General features: G+C 38.9%; 1 protein-coding gene across 9 annotated transcripts in view; it reads left to right on the forward strand.

Moving 5' to 3' along the window:
- LOC138739315 (PC3-like endoprotease variant B) overlaps positions 1-16,571 on the forward strand; it is an 827,554-nt gene that overhangs the window by 21,779 nt on the left and 789,204 nt on the right. For 8 of the 9 annotated variants that reach the window (XM_069891107.1, XM_069891109.1, XM_069891110.1 and 5 more), the window contains exon 1: positions 13,772-13,868. The exons of the other annotated variant lie outside the window; for it this stretch is intronic. The gene's annotated coding sequence lies outside the window, so the exon portion shown is untranslated. Of the gene's footprint in view, positions 1-13,771; positions 13,869-16,571 lie in introns of those variants that run through there. 9 annotated transcript variants of the gene reach the window in all.

Below are 16,571 nucleotides of genomic sequence, written 5' to 3' on the forward strand. Positions count from 1 at the left end.
CTAAACGCACGTCTATGTAAAGTGTGTGTAAGTTCAGAAAAGTTATTTGATTCACAGTCAAATCCCATTCTCATTCCTCCAAGCTCACTGGTTGCAAGCAATTCTTATACTGTACACAGATTGTAAACAACCATCCATTAATGAAATCTCTTGGACATTCTCCAAAGCTTTTGTAAAGACTCTGAGGCCCTGACATGTCTAGCATTAGCAGAGTTATAGTATTTTAAATAACATCTGTTTTAAAGTGTTTGTATGAGACCTACACTAAAAAACCTTTCCCCAATTTATCTCCCAAAAAACATATCTATATTATGTCACAACTTCAAAACTTTCTAACATTTCAAGACTCTCAATCCATTTCATCCAATCTTGTGCAATGGAATCTGGTATAATTTCATCCCATCCAAATTTTCTTCGGTATAATTCTTGCAGAATTTTCTTACCAATATTCCCAAAGGATCGCATATTGAGCTTATGATCAAAAGAACACTTCTTCTTGTTAAAGGTAATTCTTTAAAAACAATTTTGAATTTAAAAATAACAGATTGAACACACAATTAAACTCCAGAATTATGTCAACAGGTAGAACATCACAATCCAAGTCGAGATCTTTTATCTCCTTGCTCTTTCTGCCTCAGGAATAACAGCCAACACATCTTGACTGTTGCTAATCATTTCTTAAGGAAAAATACCTCTTTTATTACAGATCTCTTTTAATTCAATAAAGATCTATTGCTGCTTTTTCTGAAACCACTGAAGTAAGACAATCATCAACATTTCTGATGATGTTTATGGCTCGAGAATTAAATTGCTCTTTGTTATCTTCAGCAAGAGTAAAATTTGCACAACTCTGTGACGAAGTTGCTCCAAATAGATGAACTTTCATTTTATATTCAATCATATCTTTACTGCAATCACCATTAGGCCACCATAAAAAATCATAGAAAATCACAATCTTCTGATGGTACTTTCACTTGATGAAACATTGCTTCAATATCTGCAGCAATTACAATAGGCTCTTCACAAAATCTTATTAGAATGCCTATTAAAGTACCATTTATGTCTGGACTTGGTAAAAGTTGAGAATTTAATGAAACTCCTTGAAATGATGCTGGGGATATCTTTCTTACCTCTCCAAGGTTACAGGTGTCTGCAGTCAGACTGACATGTTCTCATAGAGGCTTCTGGAATCTTCTCACAGACAGCTAGACTTCTTTAAAGCTTAAATGCTTAATAAATTGAGTTTTTTCATATAAATTTTACGAGCCTTTTATCCAAACAAAATTCACAATCATAATTTTTCTTTGAATAAGAATATAGATGACACTTTCCAAGTTCTAAAATTTATCAGTTTAAAAAAGTGGCATCTTCAAAGAAACACAAGTAACGATATTCTGAATTACTATCTTATTAATCAATAAATCAAATTTTGTATTTGTAGTTGATAACATGAATAAAAATTTTTCATAACCACATTGAGATTTTCATAATGATAAATAAACAAAGCATACTATATTAAATAACAATATTCCACTTTAAATAGATATAAGATGAAATAAACAAAATAAAATGAATTCAAAGGAAGGTATCTTGAGCTTACATCTCTCATGATGCATTGAAGAATGAGATACAAACTCTTGCTTTGCCTGGATATTATGACATACAACATCATATGGTAACACTACAAAGAACAATTTTTCTTAAAGGGCTAGGCACAAAATTAACAAAGAGTAAAAACACAAGGTTTTAAACTTTACAATCTTTAAGAATATCCCAGAGTAGTTCAATAAGAAGTAGGAATTTGTATAGATAAAGGGCTTGATGAAAAGGGTTTGGAGTGTTGGACAGGGTGGAGATACATGAGTGATTCACTTACCAATTGTTGATTCATTTACCAACTGTTGATTCATTTTCATTTCTGTAACATGCAGCTGTATTGGTAAAGTAGGTGGAAAATTAGTTGAGTAACCTCATGATCATTAATCACAATTTGTACAAAATGTTATTTGATTAATATCACCACTTTTATTGCTAAGATACCCAAATTGGACTTGTGCAAGTGTGTTGGTTGAAATTAATTCTGACAGAAGATAGAAAATGCATTTGATCTCACAAAAGTTTAATGCTGTATTGCCAGTTCCTGCAATATCTGTTGTGTTCATTATTTCATGTCATTGAAATCCAAATCATTGTCTTCTTTTCTAACTCTTAATATAATCTTGGCGAAATCTAGTTCAGAAATGGGGCTTCACTTGAAATGTTTTCCTCATAATTTTCCTCAATACCAGCTGTGACTCACTCCAATAAATGGCTCCTATAGGCATTGACAGTTCTTTTCTACTTTCTGAAGAAATTTGCCTTAAAGCATTCACCTTGAGAGTCACTGATATGCTATTAATTTTTTTTAACAGACTCATAAGCTGAGCAGATTCCATCGGCACATTGCTGCTTTCCATGAGAGGATACTGAATTGTGATGAGCTCCAGAATACATTGGTTAATTGTTTCTAATCCTCCTAACTCTGCGTATAAGACTTGATTCACTTCCAGAACAATAGGAGGCAGTTATGAATACCTTTTTACAGAAGGTGTAACACTCCCATGATGTCACACACTGAACCCTCGTTCTTGTCAGTGTTTTAGACCAGTCACCAAATCAAAATGTGGGTGCTCTTCTCAGGTATTCATGCAGTATCATTTAAATAATTACCAGCCATTAACTGTTGGCCTGAATAGGAAAATAGTTGCAAGACTTCCACCCAGTGAGACCAGAGTGGTTTTAATCAAATTAATTGACTAGGTAAAATATGGCTCATTACATAACTCAGCTAGTTTTTAGCACAGATTTTATTTTTTTCACACTATAAACCATTGAAGCAAAAGCAGTATAAGTGAACATAGGTAATAATATATCAGAAAATTCCAGAAATACCCAGCAGGTAAGATGGAAAATATATTTGGCATTTCAGGATGATCCTTTATACATCTATAATTCTAATGTAGGGTCATTCACCAGAAATAAAATCATACAGCAGAATACATACAGGTCCTTCCACCTGCAGTGTCCATGCTGAGTATCAAGCTCCCATCCACACTAATCTTATAGTGATGCAATACACAAATATGCTGGAGAAACTGAACAGGCCATGCAGCATCCATAGAATGTAAAAGGTGACCCATGATTCTCCAGCTCATTCATGTGTAGCACTTGATCCCAGTGTATGCAAATCTGGATTCCCCCAGAGGAACCCCATCTGGTCACAGCAGAATGTGCAAGTCCACAGCAGTGATGGTCAGGATTGAGCCTGGATCTGCAGATTCTGTTGGTTATCTCATACTGCCGTGAGGAGGTTGCTCTGTTAAATGAACAACTGTTCCAGAATATTTCTCTCCACAGACACAGGGGCCAAAGGGCCCGTTCCTGAGTGGTATTTATTTTTACATTCTGTTTCATTTGTCCGCATTGTTAAAGAACAAAAGGGTGAAAGGTTCTTTCAAGATAAAATAAAAGTTATTACATTGCAACTTTTGGAAAGTGCATTTATGCTGTTGGAGAGCAGCAGCAATCACACAGATGACTTGCTATGTTCTTGCCGCTGCCATCAGAAGAGGTATCAGTGCCACCAGTGTCATAGAACCAGGTTCAGGAACAGTTGCTACCCCTCCACCATCGGACTCTTAAACAAAGAACTCTATCAGAGACTCGTTCAAGGACTCTGCACACTACTTATTATAGAATATTTATTTTCTGTATTATTTACATTTCTCTCTTTTGTATACATATCTTGAGTAGCGCGATCGATAACTAGAAATCTGCTTGGCCCCCAGGAAAAAGAATCACAGGGTTATTTGTGATGTAATTTATGTTCTCTGGACCATAAATCTGAACTTTGAACATATGAAAGTAATGGATGGAACAAGATTTGTGTTCAATATCCAGGTACCAAGAAAGCTGATGATATCTTATGATATAGGAGGTTGAGTCAATGCTGGCTCACAGAACGTTCCTGCCAGTTTCATTTCCTCATTTATTTCACTGCATGGTGGCATAAATGAAATGGCAGTGCGGTTACTGGTGTGCGCAGTAGAGAGCAGAGATACAATGGTGTTTCAAAGGCTTCATCCACCTGATCTTAATGCCATAGACTCAATAGCTGCATTAAATGGCCTGTTAGAGGAGCTGACAGGCTCTGGTCTGTGCCCAAGATGGTGACCCCTGTGCTCGGCAGTGGTCATGAGGGATTGCAGACACTGGGGAGCAGCAGAATGGATCAGGGCACCAGAAATGAGATGAGAATGCCTTATTTAGGAGAGAGAGGAGATGACCTTACAAGATGGTTACCATGGTGGCGAACGAGTGAGAAGTTCAGCAGCTGAGGGACCCACATAGGCTGTGGGCAACCTGCAGGCGACTGAAGACTGGCTCATGGGAACCAGGTATCGGAGCCAGAACTAGAGAGGGTGCAGGGGGCAAAATGGAGTCCCGAAGGGCCTCTGGTACTGAATATTTCTTAATTGTTTCGGAGGTTTGGATCTGGAGCTCAGGTTGCCAATGGATCGAAAAGGATTTTATGCAGCTAATCCATGGACACTCAGACCCTGAAGGGACTTTAAAAATAAAAATAAAAATTCTCTCGTACTGTAAGGGACACCAATTATGGCAGTCAGGAGGCAATTTTGTGTAACATTACCTTCTGTACTAACACATGACAATAAAGGAATCTTGAATATCTCACCCATCCCCTCACCTCAGACTCTCCTTTCACCTACATTGGGGTCAACTTACAATAACCATTTTAGCTTCCACTCAGCCTTTGGGATATTGGAAGACGCCAGAAAACCTTGATGAAACACATTGCCAATGTGGAACCTCCACACATACAGCATCCAATGTTTAGGTCAAACCCAAGTTTCTGGACCTTTATGGCAGCATCACTAACTGTTGTGTGTCTCTTTTGCTTCAACATCATGACTAATGTTGACCGCTATATTATGTCATGGTCACCTCCTGCTTGAGTGTAATGTTCATTACACATATAATGAAGGAACTATTGCACCATCGATGTTGAGGCTCATTTGTATAATAAATGCAGTAATGTTAGTTATGATTTAATTTCATCTTGAAATTTGAATAAATTAATTGAAGTATTTTAATGTAAGGTAATGCTTTCAGACAATGCTGGCAGGACAATACTTCAAGCAAAAGATGTGTTTGCAATTAGCCCTTTCAATGTTTCTGAGCTGCTCTCTGATACTCGGCCACAGAGCAGTTGACTTGGCCGCTATCCCATGATCAGCCTCTGTGCCAATAGCACCACTCTAATCTTTTGTGTCAGTGTGGATCTTGAGATTTGGCAGCAGTGTTGCCTCACTCATCCTGCACAGCACGGTAGACTGTGAGTGGTCATTTTGCCACACGTAGTGAAAAGTGAGGCCCCATCAATGGACGGGCTTAGCAGCTTGCTGAAAGCTTTTAATGTCAGCGAACCTTTTCCAAATGTTACTGCATGTTGGTGACAATTGATGAAAGAAAAAGGACATTTTAAAAATGAAGCTTAAAAATTGATAATATATATGGTTATACGCTTTTCTTTTAAAATATTTTTATTGCTTTAATAAAGAAATTATACAAATTATGCTTCAATAAGATGGTATAGACAGTTACATAAACTAAAGATATTCCATATCACTTACATACATGAATTGTAAATCCTATCCATAATTCATAATCAAAATATTTTTATCGAGTTTAACAAAAACCTTTATACAAGGTATACTAATATATACATATCCATATCAATTGTAAATTAGAACATAACCATAATTATTACATAACTTGTTTCATTCAGGACATCAAATTCTATAATTATAATAATTAAACAACTAAATCATAACTCTATGTCTAAAAATAATATTGAATGCAAAAAATATACAAATAATACATGTAAAATTGCCTTATATAAGATATTACTGTAAAATATTACTGTATAATATTGTATAATTCTCTCTTTGGCTTGGCTTCGCGGACGAAGATTTATGGAGGGGGTAAAAGTCCACGTCAGCTGCAGGCTCGTTTGTGGCTGACAAGTCCGATGCGGGACAGGCAGACACGGTTGCAGCGGCTGCAGGAGAAAAATGGTTGGTTGGGGTTGGGTGTTGGGTTTTTCCTCCTTTGCCTTTTGTCAGTGAGGTGGGCTCTGCGGTCTTCTTCAAAGGAGGTTGCTGCCCGCCAAACTGTGAGGCGCCAAGATGCACGGTTTGAGGCGATATCAGCCCACAGGCGGTGGTCAATGTGGCAGGCAACAAGAGATTTCTTTAGGCAGTCCTTGTATCTTTTCTTTGGTGCACCTCTGTCATGGTGGCCAGTGGAGAGCTCGCCATATAACACGATCTTGGGAAGGCGATGGTCCTCCATTCTGGAGACATGACCCACCCAGCGCAGCTGGATCTTCAGCAGCGTGGACTCGATGCTGTCGACCTCTGCCATCTCGAGTACTTCGACGTTAGGGATGAAAGCGCTCCAATGGATGATAATATTGTATAATTACTGGTAGATTAAAGATACAAAGTCTGAATTTGATAAAAATGTGGGGCCCATTCATAGATTATTATCATAATCTAAGGATTTAAGTGGTGTGGATGCTCTGGGGATTCCCTGTCTGGTGTCTGGGGGCTGTAATTTGATTCATATTTACAATATATACAGGTAACCTTGTTTGGAGGGAGGAGGTAGATTAATAGGGAACATTATTTTCCTTTTTATTATTATGATAAATAAGTAAAGGTGGGGTGGGGGGGGTGGCAGTTTAACTACAGATTATGGATCATATCACAGAACCTAATTCATATTATAAATAGTATACAAATTTTTGGGTGGAAAAAAAATGATATAGAAAAGAGATTTACACACAATTAACTAAGACTAACTTAGTGTATTAATTACTACAAAGAAAATAATGAATTACTTATTCTCACTGATCTTTTCAATGAAGAATGGGCCTAGAAAACCTGCATGGCACCATATATTGCTGAAAAACAGATTCAAAGTGTATCCTATAGCTCAGATCAGTTCTACACTCAGTTTTAGGTCCAGGGCTGGAACAAGTACAAAAAGCATCCACACCCAATCCCTGAAGCACTCCAAATTTTACCCAGTAGTGAGGAAGCATTGATGTCCATAAATCCATAAGGTGAAAGTACATGTGCTTCTGCTTCGCCACAGAACTATCATCTTGATCTGACCTACAGATATACACTTGCTGTGTTAAGTTTTCATGGAGATTTTAACAATCCCAATCTCTCTTGACTTTAACAGCACAGTTTTTGACCATTGAGAACATAATGAACTTCAAAGGCCTCAAGTAAATAACAGGTGCATCTGTTCAATAACCCACTGTCCACTTTTTACAAAAGAGCTATTTTCTCCCAACAATCATTTTTATAGTTCTCTGTTCTCTTTAGTATTTGACCTCGTGTGCAAATTAATTACCCCCTCATTTTTATCTTTACAAATGATAATTTTCCCGTTGTTCCAAATACTTCATAGTTCACTGGAGTCTAACCATTGGAAAGGTCTTATTTTGTTCTTCTTCAAAGTGTAGCGTTCCATAATCGAGTCTTAAAAAGAGTAGGTAATTAAGTATAAGGCAAGCATTAATTACCATTGGATAATTGTAATAATGGGAACAGTTTTTCTGGCCATCAGGTGATTTTGAAGAATAATTTGTGAAATGCGGAGTTGGATGGCACACTCTAAATTTGTGGAACCATTGCCTGTGCTGGAGGAGAAGCAGGAGGGTGAGGGGTGGGTGAAAGGTGGATTCATTCAGCACACATCAGGCCTGCAGAAAGAATTTGGAATAGTGTAACACACAAACATGCTGGAGAAGGTCATGCAGTGTTTACAGGAACATTTTGGGGCTGCGCTCTTCATCAAAATATGAGGAAAAAAGCAGACAGTCACCTGAATAAGTAGGTGGGGAGGAGCAGAGCCACCAGTCAAGAGGTCAGTAGTGGATCTGGATGGGGGAGCAGAGGAGGAAAAAGCTGAGAAGTGAGGGGACGGGGTAGCTCTCTGAATGAAGTGTGGAGCTGGAGGAAAGGAGACAGATGTATAGCTTTGCTCGCTCAACACATTGACTCCACCAGTTACTCTCCATCACTGAACTGTATAGTTTGTCTACCTGCTCAGGTATATGTGATTTATCAGGGCTTTTTGGGCAGCTGGTTGGGTTTTCACATTTGGTCTGACACATCACAAGGGAGACTTCAAGAAGGGAAAAACAGAGGTATATGATCCAGTGATCATTGGGGGATCAGAGGTGGAGAGGGTGAGCAAATTTAAGTTCTTAGGAGTCACTGTCTCAGATGATCTTTCCTGAAACCAACACACTAATGGCATCGTGAAGAAGCACATAAGCACCTCTACATCCTCAGAGGTATATGGAGGTTTGGTATAACATCAAAAACCTTGGAAAATTTCTACAGATGTGTGGTGGAAAGTATGCTGACCGGCTGCATCATGGTCTGGTATGGGGAGCCTGAGCATAAAGCCCTCTAAAACCCAGGACATCACAGGCAAAACCCTCCCCACTATTGAGAACACCTGCAGGGAATGGAGCCATTGGAGAGCAGCAGCAATCATCAAGGAACCACACTATCCAGCACATGCTCTGTTCTCGCTGCTGCAATCAGAAAGAGGTATAGGTTCCACAAAACTTGCACAGCCAGGTTCAGGAACAGTTGCTACCCCTCCGCCATCAGACTCCTCAACAACAATCTCAATCAGGGACTCATTAAAGGACCCTCATTTGTGCACTTTATTGATTTTTTTTATTCTCTCTGTGTTATATCACTGTGTTACTTGGGAGGCTTCTTAAATAACAAAGAGATGCAAGCTTCAAATAACAGAAGAGATTTTACTTATTGATGTCTTCCAGCATCTCAGGAAACTGTTTGCTTATCCACATATATATATACCCCAAGTGGTGCATTACATTCACTAAAGTGAGAAGGGTGTATTCTTATGTGGTTCACATTATCCTGACTACATGATATCCCTTCTCAAGATGAAGAAAAAAATAGTGCTCTTTATCGCTTTCTTTCCAGTTAACTTAAGTAACTGACCTTGTACAGTAGTTTATTTACACAACTATTTTAAAATAGTTTTTATCGATATTAAAGCTTTCTGCTTCATCACATCTTGTGTTGGCCGGAAGTGAATTCTGTTCCTCCTCAGCTGATTGCCGGAGTTTGTCTCGACAATGTATGACCTTGGTGTCTCAGCTTCTCTGATGACCTTTGCTGGGGTCCATGTTTTCAACATAGGCTCTTTAATATGTACATGCTCCCCCCTGAAGAGTTCTGGCAATGTTTGTGCATGTTTGCTATAATGCTGGCTTCCTTCTTCTTGCGGGTCTGCCAGTCTTCTTCTGGAGGGTGTATTTTGCTTGGCAGAGATGTTTTGTATCTCCTACCATTTAGAAATTCTGCCATGGACTTCATGTCAGCCCTTAAAGATGTTGCTCATAATTTTAGAAGAGCTAGGTATAGATCTTCTTTTGTTTCAGACACTTAACTAGTGTGCATTTTGCAGTTTGCACTTGTCTTTCAATGTACCCATGACCTTTGGGATAGTATGGGGATGATGTAGTGATAGTAAACCCATACTCTGCAGCCAGCTTTCTGAATTCTTGTGACGTGAACTGTGTTCCATTGTCACATATTACTTGCTTGGGTATTCCATGTTCAGCAAAGAGCACTCTTATTTCTGAGGTGATAGTTGATGCTCTTAGGCCTTTCACCTTTTTGACAAGTGGAAACTTAGAGTAGTAGCAGGCTACTATTAAATACCACTCTTGATTCTCGGTGAACAAGTCTGCTCCCAATGTGTGCCATGGCCTGGCAGGTACTTCTGTGGCAATCATTTCCTCTTTTTGTTGTGTTTCTCTATACTTTTGGGATATCTGACATGTAGCCACCATATTTTCAATGTCTTTGTATATACCAGTCTAACTTCACTCTGAGTATGCATTTCTCCATTCCCAGGTGACCTTCATGTATTTTCTGGAGAATCTCTTTCTGCATTGTTTCAGGTATTATCAGTCTTGACCTAGCCAGCAGAACACCTTTCTCCAAAGATATGTCATCTCTGATAGACCAATTTTTTTTTGGAAAATTTTATTTTCCATTTCTGTCAAAACATATACAGATTTATCCATAACATAAAAATAATAAAATTATGACAAAATAATACAATTTTATATATTTTATTCCCCACAACCCACCCCCTCCCTCCCCAAAAAAGTAGAGAAAAAGAAGAAAAAGCCTGTCTAATAAACCTATATCTTTTAATTAATTAATTGCAATTTACATAACAATCTTAAAGCATAACTAATTTGGGCGGGTTGGATGGGGTTGTGGTGGACGCTGCAGGTGAAGTAGTAGTAATAAAATCCACGTGGGTTTCCAAATCTTATCACATTTTTTCTGGTTGATTTCATGAATTATACATTATTCTCTCTAATGGTATACAATTTATTAATTCCATTTGCCATCTATTCAACCCTTCAATATCACCAAATTTCCATGTCACAGCTATACATTTCTCTGCTATTGCTACACTTAAAAACTTCATTTGATAAATATCTAACTTCAATTAGAAAATATCTCCCAATAAAAATACTCCGGGATCCTTCAAAATTTGCATCTTCAAAACTCGCCCCAATAAAATACTTATATCCTTCCAAAACTTATCTACCTTTTCACATTGCCAGACTGCACACAGGAAAGATCCTACTTCTTTATTACATCTAAAATACTGATCAGAACAATTCGAGTAAAGTGCATGTAATTTGTATGGAGTGTCATATAAATGATGTAAAAGATTAAATTGCACCATTTGATATCTAACATTAATTGTATTAGTTACACTTTCATAGTATAATTTTGACCATAATTCATCTTGAATTTGTATATTTAAATCTTTTTCCCATCTAGATTTAGATTTTAATGATAGACCAATATTGACATATTGAAGGCTGCATCTGCTTTATCCTCTCTGGCCATCCTTGTATTACTTGTTGAGAAAGCATTTGCAACACATCATCCTTGCTGGGTTCTTCTCTGACCCGGCTAAATTTATTATTGGTCACACTGACGAGATGATGTACCTTGATCCCCAGGTCTTCCATTTCATATTTTTCGTTCGGGGAAAGTCATGACAAGGTATCAGCAAGCACCATCTCTTTGCCTGGTATGTATTTTAAGTCAAACTTCTTACATCCATATACGACTGCCGACAGGTTTCTCCCAATATTGGCATATCTGGTTTCTGCTGTTGTTAGTGCTTTTGAGTCAAAAGCTATTGGTTTTCCTCCTTGCACTAATGCTGCACCAAGGCCCCTATTAGATGCATCAACTTGCAGAGTGAGGGCATTTTCTCTCTCATAGTATCGCAACTCTCACTTCTCTGAGTATTATTTCTTGAATTAGTCAACTTCTCTGATGTGATGGTGACCACTGAAATTCCATGTTTTCCTTCAGCAACTCTCTGATGTTTGCTGTGTGATCTAACATATGTGGTATGAAGGACCCAACCCAAGGAAACTTTGGAGTTCCATTTTGTCCTTTGGGTGTTCCATCTTGGCAATGGCTTTATCCTTCTCTAGGCTTGGCTTTACCCCATCAGGAGTGTACACCATTCCGAAGAATGGCATTCTTTTCTTTCATGATGCATTTGCATTAAGTTTACTTCCAGTTCCTCTATTTCTCTCCATGGGCTCATGTAGATAAAGATCATGAGATTTTTCATCTCTGCCAAAAACCTGGATGTCATCCACAATGCCAACAGCACCTTTACCCCTCTATAGGTCTCATCGATCTTCTGTTGGAACATGCCCTGGCTCACCTTTAGGCCAAAAGGTAGTCACAGGAACTTGTAACAACCAAATGGAGTATTGAACATTGTTAGTAGTGTTGATTCCTTGTCTAGTTTTACATTCCAGTATCCATTCATAGCATCTAGCTGGCTAAAGATTTTGGAACCTGTTAGTTCTGCTGTGATGTCTTCTAGTGTCAGTGATGGGTGGTGACCCCTTTTTATTGCTTTATTTAAGTCTTTAGGGTCTGGACATATTCTCAAGTGGCCATTTGATTTTTCTTTGACCACTATGGAATTTACCCAGTCAGTCGGCTCAGTCACTTTGGCTCTGACTTGCATCCTTTCCATGTCCTTTAGTTCTTGCTCCAGCTTCTTCCTAAACTCTCGTGGTACTTTCTTTGGAGCAGAGACGACTGGTTTGCAGTTTGGATGTATAGCTATGTGATATTCAAAGTTTCCAAAGCATCCAACTGGATCATCAAAGCATTCCGAGTACATGCTCATGAGCTCAGCCTTGTTTGTGATTGGAGGTCGGTTCTTCAGTGGAGTGTCTCTGTTGATGCTTTTGGTTATCTTCTTCATCTGGATCTCATAGTTGACAAAGATCAACTGCAACTCTCGGCAGCTATCCAAACCTAGAATTGCTGGTCCATCTGCGTCTACCTCACAGAACGTAAAGAGGATGTTCTTTCCTTTATGGCAGCCATTGATCTTAGCTCTCCCTACCTGCTTGATCATGGGTCCACCATAGGCCATTAAAGTGACATTTTCTGTTTCCAATGCACTGTCTTTTGGATATACCTTTATTATGATTTCTGGGAACATCTAATGGTAGAGCCTAAGTGAAAGGATGTTGCTTTGTGATCCAGTATCCAGCTTCACATTTTGGTTAAATATCGTAGGCTTATTCTGAGTTGTCCTTTGTATTTGGATTCTTGTGTGTAACTTGCTTCCATCTTTCATCTCATCTGACATCTCATGAAGGCGTATAGATTCTATGCCCAATATCTGGGTATTGGAGTCCTCATTGTTGTTTCCTTTTATGTGGTGGATCATCTTGTCTTTTTTTCTTCATTGGCATTATTGTTTTCTTCATACCAGACTTACACATCTTCACCCAGTAGTTTGCTTTACCACAGGCTCTACATTCATAAATGTATGCAGGGTATTTGTTATGGTCATCAAAGGGCTGTTGTCTGCCGCACTTCCTGCTGGTCTTGGGGGTTTGCACTTTTCTGATTGTGTTCTTTATAATATCAACCCTTCCTTCTCTTTGCTGTGGGTGGGTCTGTGTGGATAGGGATTTCATTTGTGTTCTTGTGGCTTTGAAGGCTCTGGTTGTGTCTACAGCTTCAGCCAGCTTCAAGCTATCCTTCCCTATAATAGACTTTTGCACTTCAGGATGGGCACTCCCTCATTTTAGTTGATCAACTAACCTTTCCTTTATATCCTTAAATCTACATTTTAGAGCAATAATTTTTAGTCTAGTGAAGAAGTTCTCAACAGTTTCATCAGTCTCTTGCATTTAGCCTTGAAATTCATAGCATTTAATTCTATGATTAGACCTGGGTTCAAGGTGAGAAGCAAATTTTTCCCCACTGTAGTTCAGTACAGTTATTACAGTGAAAACAGTGTATTCTTATATGGTTACAAAATAGTTCACATTATCCTGACTATATAACATTCTGTATTGCACTTTGTTTGAATTTGTTATCTGTTTACTGTTCTTTAACTGTTTTAATGTGTACATCGTGTACAGTATTTCTTTTTGCACAATAAGATGTGGAAATGCTGCCTTCCCCACAGGAAAAATAATCTCTGGGATGTATTTGATGTCATGTATGTACTCTGACAATAAATCTGAAATCTGCAATCTGACTAAAAAGTGTTCGGCGGGCACCTGGACATGAAAGTCTTTCAAGGCATGGCCTTGCCTATGCCTTATAGTCAAGTCTTGACCAGCAGAAATCAAATGACTGGAGAAATCAGTGAGTCAAACAATATCTGTGTGGGCAAAGGGGTAGTCGATGCTTCAGGGTGAGACCCTGAATCAGTACTGAGAATGGAGAGGGGAGGGTGAAGCATGGACTGAATGGTGATGGATAAAACCAGGTAAGGAGGGAGATGATGGTCAGATGGGGGAAGGTGGAATTGAGAAATGATGGCTGCTGGCTAATGGGTAAAGACAGTTAAGGGGAAAGAAAGGGGCAGCTAGAGTCAGATGGGGTCAGGGAGGGTAGAAGTAGAGACAGCCAGATAAGTGGAATCAGATAAGGGAGGAATGAAGCACCTGGCACAGGTGGAATAGGAAAATCAGAAGGTGTAGTGGATGGGTGATAGGCAGAAGGAAGTAGGTGAAGGAAGGGAATCAAACTGGGTGACACAGAGAGGTGGAAGTCAGAAGGAGAGAGTAAGGCATGCAGGGAGTGTGTGCGACCTGAGATGGGAAAATTCAAAATTCATACCAAGTCCACTCAAACAGAATATAAGGTGCTATTATTCTAGTTTACATTTGGCCTCACCCTGGCAGTGGAGAAGGCTGAGGCCTGACTGTTTGGTATGGGGATGTGAAAGGGAGTTGAAATCTAATGCAAATAGGAGTTTAGATGGCCAACTGCTAATCTACCCCTGGTCTCATCAATGAAAAGGAGGCCAAATTGATGTATTGTCAGGGTATGTACATGACATCACATACAACCCTAAGATTCCCTTGTTTCCTCTGGTTGTGGTAGAATTACCACTAATTGGTAGTGCAAAAATAAACTATACACAGCATGAACATGTAAATAGATGATGAATGTAAAAAAATGACTGCAATACAGTGACGATAAAAAAAATCAACAAAGTGCATAAGTAAGAATCCTTAAATGAGTCCTTGATTGAGTTTGTTGTTGAGGAGTCTGATGGTGGAGGGGTAGAATCTGGTAGTATGAGTCTTGTGGCACCTATACCTCTTTATTGATGGTGGCAGCCAGAACAGAGCGTGTGCTGGGTGGTGTGGATCCTTGATTATTGCTGCTGCTCTCTAACAGCAGGATATCCTGCAGATGTTCTTGATGGTGGGGAGGATTTTGCCTGTGATGTCCTTAGCTTTGTCCACTACCTTTTGCAAGGTTTTGATGCAGCCTGGCAGCACACTTTCCACAATAAATCAGTAGAAATTTGCCAGGGCTTCTGGTGTCCTACCAAACCTTTGCCAACTCCTGAGGATGTAGAGGTGCTGACATGCTTTCTTCAAGATGCCATTTGTGTGTTGGGTCCTGGAAAATTCCTCTGAGATTGTGACTCCCAAGAACTTAAATTTGCTTACCCTCTCCACCTCTGATCACTGGATTGTATAACTATGGCTTTCCCTTCCTGAAGTTAACAGTCAGCTCTGTAGTTTTGGTGACATTGAGTGCAAGGTTGTGATTGGTGCACTATTCAGCCAAGTTTTCAATCTCCCTCCTGTATTCTGACTCATCCCCTTTATTTATACAACCCAAAACCGTAGTAATGTCGGCAAATTTGTAGATGTTGTTATTGTCGTACTGAACCACACAATCATAGGTGTAAAGTAAATAGAGCAAGGGGCTAAGAACACAGACCTGTGGTGCTCTGGTACTGATGGAGATTGTGGAGGAGATGTTTTTACCAAACCTCACTTATTGTGGTCTGGAGGTGATGAAATCCATGATCTAATTACACAGTGGGGTGTTGAATCCCAGGTGTTGGAGTTTGCTGATCAGTTTTGAGAGGACCAAATCTAGAAGACAAGGTTGGAGGAAGTGCATGTGCATCTATATTTCAGCTGGAAGGACTGTTTGTGCCCCTGGATGATGGTGGTGTAAGGACAAATATTGCACTTTGTACGGTTACATGGACAGGCAGGGGCTGGAGGGTTGGAATGAGAACATAAGGGAATCTCGGGGAGATAAGTAGTCCAACTGTGCTTTTTAATCAGGAAAACTCTTGTCACATCCATTGTGGAAAGGTTGCAGAGATTATTAAAATGTAGCTAAATTGTTGAAAGAATTATGAATTGTGATTTAGCTCAACTGGCTCTTGTAAGCCTTGCATGTTACTTCAGTTTTGTGAAGTTCAACTTGAAAATGAATTTCACCAACAATGAATCAATCATGTTTTCAAGGTATTATTTCCATTTTGCTACTCAAACTTTTGTTGATGAATAAACAGAGACAAGTAAGAAAGGTATTCTGACATGGTTGTTTATAGACACTCAAAGCACATTTTGTCAAAAGATTGCATTATCCTCTTTAACACTATTAAAATGCACACGGTTCTTACAGATCATTGCCAATATCGAGAAGAATTTAGTTAGGGTCATAAAGACAGACAGTTGTTCTTCTGCCAGAGGGTTCTATTGATTTCCAGTGTTTGTTGTTAAGACCAACAATCTTTTTGATGTAAATTTTTTACCATTATAAGATATTCAGGGTAGAATTTAAAAACTTGCAGGTAACATGTACATGGAAATGTAGTGTAAAATGAGGAGTGCAATAGGTTTCAAAAGTATGTGAACATCCTGGAAGAGAATACATTGAGACAAAATGAAACAATAAATTACTTTTAAAGAAGGCCTGGTAAGAAGTCAAAATATATAGTGAAGGTGGCAACGCACATTTAGAAGGCAGGCTTTTGAGATTTGATCCGGTTGTTTAGAATCAGAGTAATGAAGCCAGGGTGAGTAG

Source organism: Narcine bancroftii, chromosome 7 (genome assembly GCF_036971445.1).
Source record: "Narcine bancroftii isolate sNarBan1 chromosome 7, sNarBan1.hap1, whole genome shotgun sequence".
Taxonomy (NCBI): domain Eukaryota; kingdom Metazoa; phylum Chordata; class Chondrichthyes; order Torpediniformes; family Narcinidae; genus Narcine; species Narcine bancroftii.